This window comes from Lepeophtheirus salmonis, chromosome 7, assembly GCF_016086655.4.
Source record: "Lepeophtheirus salmonis chromosome 7, UVic_Lsal_1.4, whole genome shotgun sequence".
Lineage (NCBI taxonomy): Eukaryota > Metazoa > Arthropoda > Copepoda > Siphonostomatoida > Caligidae > Lepeophtheirus > Lepeophtheirus salmonis.
The window spans coordinates 1434708-1442906 of record NC_052137.2 but is presented as its reverse complement, the minus strand read 5'-3'; positions in this window follow the sequence as shown (position 1 = coordinate 1442906).

Sequence of the window (8199 nt, the reverse complement as noted above, 5' to 3'; positions counted from 1 at the left end):
TTAGAATGAATATTACTCATGAATTGGTTTAACATCCCAAGCTCTGATTAACTTTACGAGCATTTCACCTCCAAAAACAATCAAATATGAAAATTTATTATATAATATTATTTATATGAACAAATTGAACATCTCATATCGCCCAAGTCCATAGACCTTCAACTTTAAACTGATTTTCTAAGGTAAGGTATCGGTTTGGTCTTGTTCAAATAATTTTTTTAAATCAAAATCAGAGGAGATATTTAAGGTCAAACAATGATTGTCTGCATCCATCAGTTATGTGCTTTACGAGCTATGATCCTAAACACAAGGGTATTTAAGAGTTTGATTAAATTGATTATGCAAATGAGCTCATAATTCAAAATAGGATTATTGCGTTACAGATCAGATTCCCCTCCTAAATAGATGATTTGGCATAACATGCCACATTTTATTCAAATCAATGAAAAAAATAAATAACGTGTACATTTTCCATGGAATCATGATCCATATACTGATATAAGCAAAACGTCAAATCATATGAAATAATCAGAAGAATTTAGATATAATTCAAAAAATTATATAGTTTAGTTGATAATTCGTCCTCCTAACCAAGACGTATGCCCATCTAAAATAATCAAAGATTTCAATAAAGACGTACACAAAATTATATAAAAACAAATATACTTTACTTTAAATAATTCAAAAAATAGTGATCAATCCGCTGAAAATGAAAGCGTTTTTGCATATAGGTTAAAAAACATAAAATTTGATGATCACACACTTTTTGTAATTGCTACAAGGAAATATCTTTTTATTTACTACAACTGACGAATTATTATTTTTTTCTTGAAGAGAGAACAATAAATATAAAGTAATGGCTTATCCGTGAAATACAAAGAGTATCACTAAGATTTGTCAGAGAGTTACTAGTGAAATTCCTTGTTGGACTTGGAGTAGAATTAAAGATCGACATCGGAGTAGAATTGAGGATCGACATTGGAGTAATTCCCGCCTCTATCATTGCTTCATAAGGAGTAGGGGTTGTGGCTATTTCCTTAATCTAATAGCTGCTCACAATTAATTTATTGAAATCTCATGACAGCTTAGCTGCTCTCCTCCCAGACATTCTTTAAATTGGCAGCATTACCTATATGACAATAGTACAGTCCCAGTGATTACCCCCCCTTATATGCTGTTATTTTCATAGAAAAAACAGCATATTTAGCTGCGCAGGATGAAACTATTGCTCTATAAATTTTCACCATGAGTTGGCTCTCAACATTTCTACTTACGGACAATAACAATAAAAAAATGCCTTATACATGGCTTCCAAAATTATGAACGTTTTGTAAGGTGTGATGACAGAGACGGGACCGACTTTCAAATCTCATATTATTTGACAAACTTTGCTTTTTGAATGTTTTAAATTTGCTGTGTATCCTTGGAATCAAATATCAGATTAAAAAAATAATAATAATTTATTCTGGTTTTTCTCTTAAACATTTATAAACACTGCATTTAATCAAACTCTGGTATAAGAAAAAAGTGCTTATAAACATAGTTGATTTATTTTCTTTAAATGACCACAAATTGTTCCAATAACAAACTACACCTCATTTAAGAAGCTTAAAAATTGCTTTAAAAACAACCAAATGCAATTAAATAAATCTATTTTTTTGCAACTTTTCAAAAAATCATGTAAATGTGTCATGTTAATGTCAAATCATTTGTCAAATTAAATCCATTGGGGAATCATAAAGAAAGTGGAATTTTCTTTTAAACAATCGACTCATAGAATGTGCTCATTGCCTAGCATATAAAGTTTGCAGATTTTTAAATGTACTTCCAAACCTTTTCTCCTTTCTATAAACTCAAAGGTAGAAATACATTGTTTGTTGTTGTAGCTGCTAGTCAAAAGTGTTTGTCGTGAGTTAAAAAACCGTCATCGATAAAAGCAGTTTTTAATCCAAAATCACGAAAAAAGCAGAGTTTCTTTGTTGTGATCCGCGTCGGACGAGGCAATGTTGATATTGCAGATTTCTTAAACTGGGAGAAGTATTTTCTTGGAGAGTCAGAAAGAAACCGGAAGAGTATGGAGGTGATTATAAATCAGCAGCAAAACATGCTGACTACAAGATAAGGTCATATTTTTTTACTTTGTTAGGCCCAGAGTTTGGATTCCAAGCTCAGCGAACCTTAACCCTGTGGACTTATTTATGTGGGTGTGATTGAGGGACACACCAAAACATCCTTCTACAAAATCATATCCTAGTTGATGACCAGGATCCGCTAAAAACCGGATCCTTCAAAGGGAAAAGTTATCAAGATTAGCTCCCCTTTTCCTTTGGACTCGAAGCCGTTTTTAATGCCAAAAACAAGTATGGTGAATTATATTTTTTTATTTAGTTTACATATGCCACTGATTTTCATGAAAAACAGATGATTAATTAAGGAGAAAATCAATATAAAAAAGTCGTTTTGGTTATTAAATAAAGGGTACCCTGTATTCTTCCAACTTCTACACTAGTGGTACTAAATTTCATTAAATTATGAGGTGGTAGTGTGAAAATTCATGAAATTAAGAGAAATGAAGTTATGATTTATAAAAATCATAACTTCATTTCATTAAGTTTAAAATGAAAAGATTTGTTAGATAAAACCTTTTTTTTTTTTTAAACTATAAGAATAAAAATTATTTCATTATTCCTAATTCTATGAATTGTCAACTCTACAATTTTTTTTTTAAATTATAAGGGTTTTATCTTTATATGGTTAAAATGAAATAATAATAAAAAATAAATAGACCACCATATACCTTTAATTTAAGATCAAAAACAAGGTTTATTTTTTTATAACAAAAACCTAAAAAATAAAGGAAATACGTTTTGTCTAACCAACTAATAAAGTTTTAAAAATGTATTCTACTTACTTATAATTTATTTGGTTTCAATATACTAAAAGTTGGATTAAGTCACATATTCAAAATTTCATTTCTAAGATGTTATACAGCATAACAAATTTTAGTCAAATCTGTTTCCTCGTACACATGTTCAATTAGAATGACCAATCAATTGGTCATTATATAATAATGAATTTGAATAATACAAATATTAGATAATCATGGCTCAAACTTTTAGAAAAATTATTTATTCTAGCTTGTGTATTGACAAACTACATAAGTCTATTTGTCGAGGATCAAATCCTTTCCTTGTATATTTGTTATTAGATGCAACTGAGGGTCTGGAAAGTAGAATGGTTGAATATTTTAGATTTTAGTTATTATTTTTGTTTGGCAAAAATTAAAAAATCTTTGACGTCTAACGAAAAGTCAAAAAAGAGTGAAAGCAGTGGATTACCCTCTTAGTAAAGTGTACATAACACTTTTATTACTCCCATGTAGGCTATAAATTCTTTGTTTTTTCTTGTGAAGTATGTTTGTACTTCTTTGGCTTTCATTGTTTGCTTTAGAGTCTTCATGTCTTATTCTCTTTCTTCAAGACTATTGAGAATATATATATGTTTATGTGCAATATATGTATACAATATTATTTAAAAAAAGGAGTCTTGTTTTTGTTACTTATATACATATTATTTGTGTGTTAAAGAGGTCAGCCTCATACGAAATATAATACAAATCATTTTGTGTTTTATACTATAAAGTAACACATTATTATACTGGAAATCTACTTTCTCTTCAAAGACAAACGAGAATACTTTCAATATTTACTCTTTAAATATTCCAATACAATTTTTATCACAATTTATTTTTCTTAGATGTACTCTCTTTTCAAGAGTTAAATAAATAATATTTGAGTGGTTACTCGTTATAGTGCAACAACACTGCCTCAAATCAAATGTATCTCAATTTGAATCAAAGTAATCGTCGGTTATGAACCCATGACGATTTCTGTTACCTTGAACTTTGAGCTTGATTTTTCAAAATTTAATGGATTATTTCTGTGACCATATATAAACTTGATACCAAATTTGATCAAAATCAATCTGTAACTTTTGCTGTAATCCTGTTCACTAACAAACAGACAAAGACAAAAATATGGCAACTTTGTTGCGGAGGGAAAAATTTATTTTACATCAATGAAAGTGTATTTTGTTGGACTTGAGTTGTGTAATTCATCTAAAAATGGCTGTAGTATTGTCCATTCTGTAGCGGCCAGAGTTGTGCACCTGCTAATTTTTCATTAGTCAGCTAAATTTTTTAGCCTTTCCACTATAACTAATTCCACTAATTTTGTAGGTTCATGGGTCTGCTAACGTTAATCCACTTATTGAATTATTGTAATGCATAGTTCTATCAAATGACCCACATATGGATTCATTATATATGTTTGCCAACATGGTATTCTTTCTCTTTTTATCTCGAAATTAGAAACAGCGACTGTAGGAAGTCAAAATTCAATCACTACGACTTTTTAATAATAAGAAAATAACTTCTTAAAGCGGATAATGTATAAGGAGAGGGATCTCGACACAATCGATCACAATTGTTTGAATAAGTTTCCATGTAAAATAAAACAATCATTGCAGTTTATAGGATATATTTTTGTTTATGTATGTATGTTTAATGTTTATAGTAGTTTCTATTTCAGGAATTAATGGATTTGATGACATAGAAGTTCCTTTCCATCATACTTATTACGTTAATCCTATAATTATACTTTAATGGTTCATCGTAGATACATGAAAAAGTCGTAGTACTTTACGTGGTCTCATCCCTAAGTCCACAGGCCGACTTATGAGTTCCTCTTAAAACCACTGGAATGCTTCATAAGAGACAAACTCACAACTTCTTGCACATAATGAACTTTCTATTTACTTTGATGATCCTCCAAAGTGTTAGAACTGTCTAAATATCTCGAAAATGTCGAATTGGATGGTCTTCTTGCATCTCTTCTCACTTGTGAGCTACCTATAATCTCTGAACGTACCTTAAACTGAGCCCGAGTTAAGTTGTAATAGCTGGCTGGGTCGATCTACAACGTAGCTTGACTACGGCAGCCATTCTGACCTCCAAACGGGGATTCATGACTATGGAAGTAGGTAAATAGGAAAGGAAATTTTCACTTTTTTCAGCAGCAAAGTAACAACAACCAACACCACTATTTCAAATAATTCTTTTGACAAGAAAATAGTGTAAACAGTATTGCAATAACAATTTATTACAATCAATTTGGATTCACAAGAACAGATCAAGCAGTAGTTGAAAAAGAGTAGGAAATTGGAACCCAACAATCTTTAATTGTCACTCTCTATAAATGATAATTTCGTATTTTTACTATACACAAGCCCCTTTGACTATAATCTGTAATAAAAATTAAAAAAAAAGATAGAACCCTTAATTAATTTCAACTTTTTTTTCCGTCGAGGAATAACGTGCTCAATATTATTAAAAAAGTCCAAAAAATATAGATGGGTCTATTAGTATAAATGGTTAAACATTATGAATGTCTAGACTTCTTTCAAAAATCAAGCTAGGGAGAATGATTCAACATTTTTTAGAAGATAAATTACATATAGTAGTCAATTTTTATACATTTTTAAAATTGCTTTACATATTTTAACAATTTTTTAAATCCCTTTCACAAATACTTTCCAACTTTTCTTTTTTTCAATTATAATAATATATGTACAAAATTATATTCAACCCACAATGACAAAGAGTTTTTTTTTTTTTTTGTGTGTAATGAATTGATTAGTCCTGATAAACTTCTATAATCCTCTGATAAATTCCCTTGAGAACCTAACTTTAATACTTTACTAGGGCTTTTTTAATATCCATAACCAAAAAGTATTATTATAACCATGAGTTGAGTACAAGCTTTCTTCAGACAAGATATTTCAAATGAATTTATTATGTTGTGGTGAACATTTTGAGCATATTTCATATACTTTTGTAGTCTATAAATTGAAATATTAATACAACATTTACATACAATGCACGTCATACTTTTTATTGTATCATTCAACATTTCAATAGAAAAAAAAACTGAAAAAAGACACAAAATCACATGTTAGTAATCCAATTTTTCCCAACTATGAAATTTTTATTCTTTTACAAATTGTTCACAGCTTAATTTGAGCTATTTTTTATTCAATGAATCAACGTTCAGAAGACTAATGAGGAGAAATAAAGCTGAAACATCGACAGGCAACAACAAAATACAAAGTATATGTTTTTGTTAGCGTTGTAACGCCGTGAATGTTTTGAATTATATATTACTGTGCCTTTCTCATGAAAATAAATATGCCTCTTTCCAACTAAAGCTATAGAAACATCAAATTCATAATTTCCATTGGCATTTCGGAAAACTGAGGCTGTAGTAGATGAAAATCTTCAATTTGCAGCAATGAGCATCAGCTATGACAAAGGATAAATACTGCTATACATTGAGATACGAGTGGCACATCATACTTTTTCTTTAAAGAACGGAGCTGGTAGAGACTTGGAGACGGAACGCGAGAATAACTTGAAGCTTAAAGCTAAAAAACAAATAAAACATCAAGCTGAATATGCATTATCACTTCTTAAATTGAAAATGGCGATTAATTATTAATGTAGGACAAAAAATACATAATTGTGACGTTATATGATAGCCTCTTTCTCCGCTAATACTTTTGCTCAATCATTTACAAATCTTGTCATCTTTGTGAATTTATTTATTCATGGATTAAACCTTAATTTTTAATATATGAGATATACTAGCAAAGGATTACCACGGGTTGATCAGCCTAAGGAGGGTGAGGGAAATCACATAAATGATGCAATTTAATGTTCCAAACATTGAAAATTCACTATTTTAGCGATTAAAGTCTAAAATTTTATGGCAAAAAAAGTTGTGTCTTGTGCCATTTCTAATTAAAAATATACAAAACTAACGTTTGATGAAAAAATGAAAAATTATTTAAAAAATGACATATTTCAGTTGCCATCAATTTTTCGAGTCAAATTTTTATGCAAAAAAATATTCAGACAAATTTCTACAAACTTTATTTTATTTACTAATCCGATATTCTGTTGGAAGTTCATTTTTTTGCACCTGAAAAAAAAAACCAAAATTGTAATTTTCACCGACTTCTTTTTTTTTGCCCATAACTTGTTTGGTTATGAATAAAGTTAGAAAACGTATTTATTCGTGTAGTTGTTTTTATTTAAACACCAATCACTTTTTGATTAATAATGCAACCCACTAGTCTCCTTGTGCTGCAAGAAAGGTTTTTGTGTTTTGGGTATAGTATAAGCCCCCTTATATTACCCCTCCCCCCCCCAAAAAAAAAAAAAAACATGTCTTAGCCTGACCAGGTTGAAAAGAGAGACCCATGCAAAATTTCGGCTTCTTAAGTTCAACGATGTGGGCACCTATAAAAGAAAGACACACAAACACGTATTTTCTTTTATTTATCCACAGATTATTTATTATTGGAGGGAAATTTGATTAACCCAATAAGAATTAGAAAACTAATAAATAAAAATTCTTAATTTTTTCTGACGTTCTTGGTCATAATGTTCGTAGACTATATTCTTTTTTTTTTTGTCTTTTTTTTTTTTAAATTTCATCATTCTAGGTCAATTATAATGCAATATTCAAACTTTTGTTTAACAAAATCTAGACCAGAAAGAGGCAAAATAGTGAATAATTGATAATAACTACTACAATATTCGAGATAACCCAGGGTGTACTTAATATAGTAAAATCAAGATACCTTAATTATAAAACAGGAAAATACACAGGTGTAATGTAGCGACGTAGCTCAGTGGATAACGAGCTCAGGAGAAATTATTTTCACTAACTTAATGTGCGTAAGTTCGATTCATTATGTATATGGACTTCAAAGACAATTCTTACATGAGTTAGAGTAAGTGTAATAATAGATTGTTTGCTTATACTCGGTCAGCGCAACTGCTAATTATAATACTATAATGTCCACTTATATTGAATCAAAGAAATCAAAAGAACATTTAAAAAAAACCCAAAAAAAACAACAACACAACATTCAAGCAAGAAAATACAAACTTTTAAAAAACTGGGGTTTCCCAACACCCCAGGAAAGTAATGGTAATTTACAAAAAATCCCTTTTATTAGTTAGGCTAATCTAATACACACATGTTTAGGCAGCAGAACATGGCTTCTCCAGCCTCCAAGTTTACATTATATCTGTCAGAAGATGGCGTAGAGTATTTTTGTATGAAGGGATGAAGA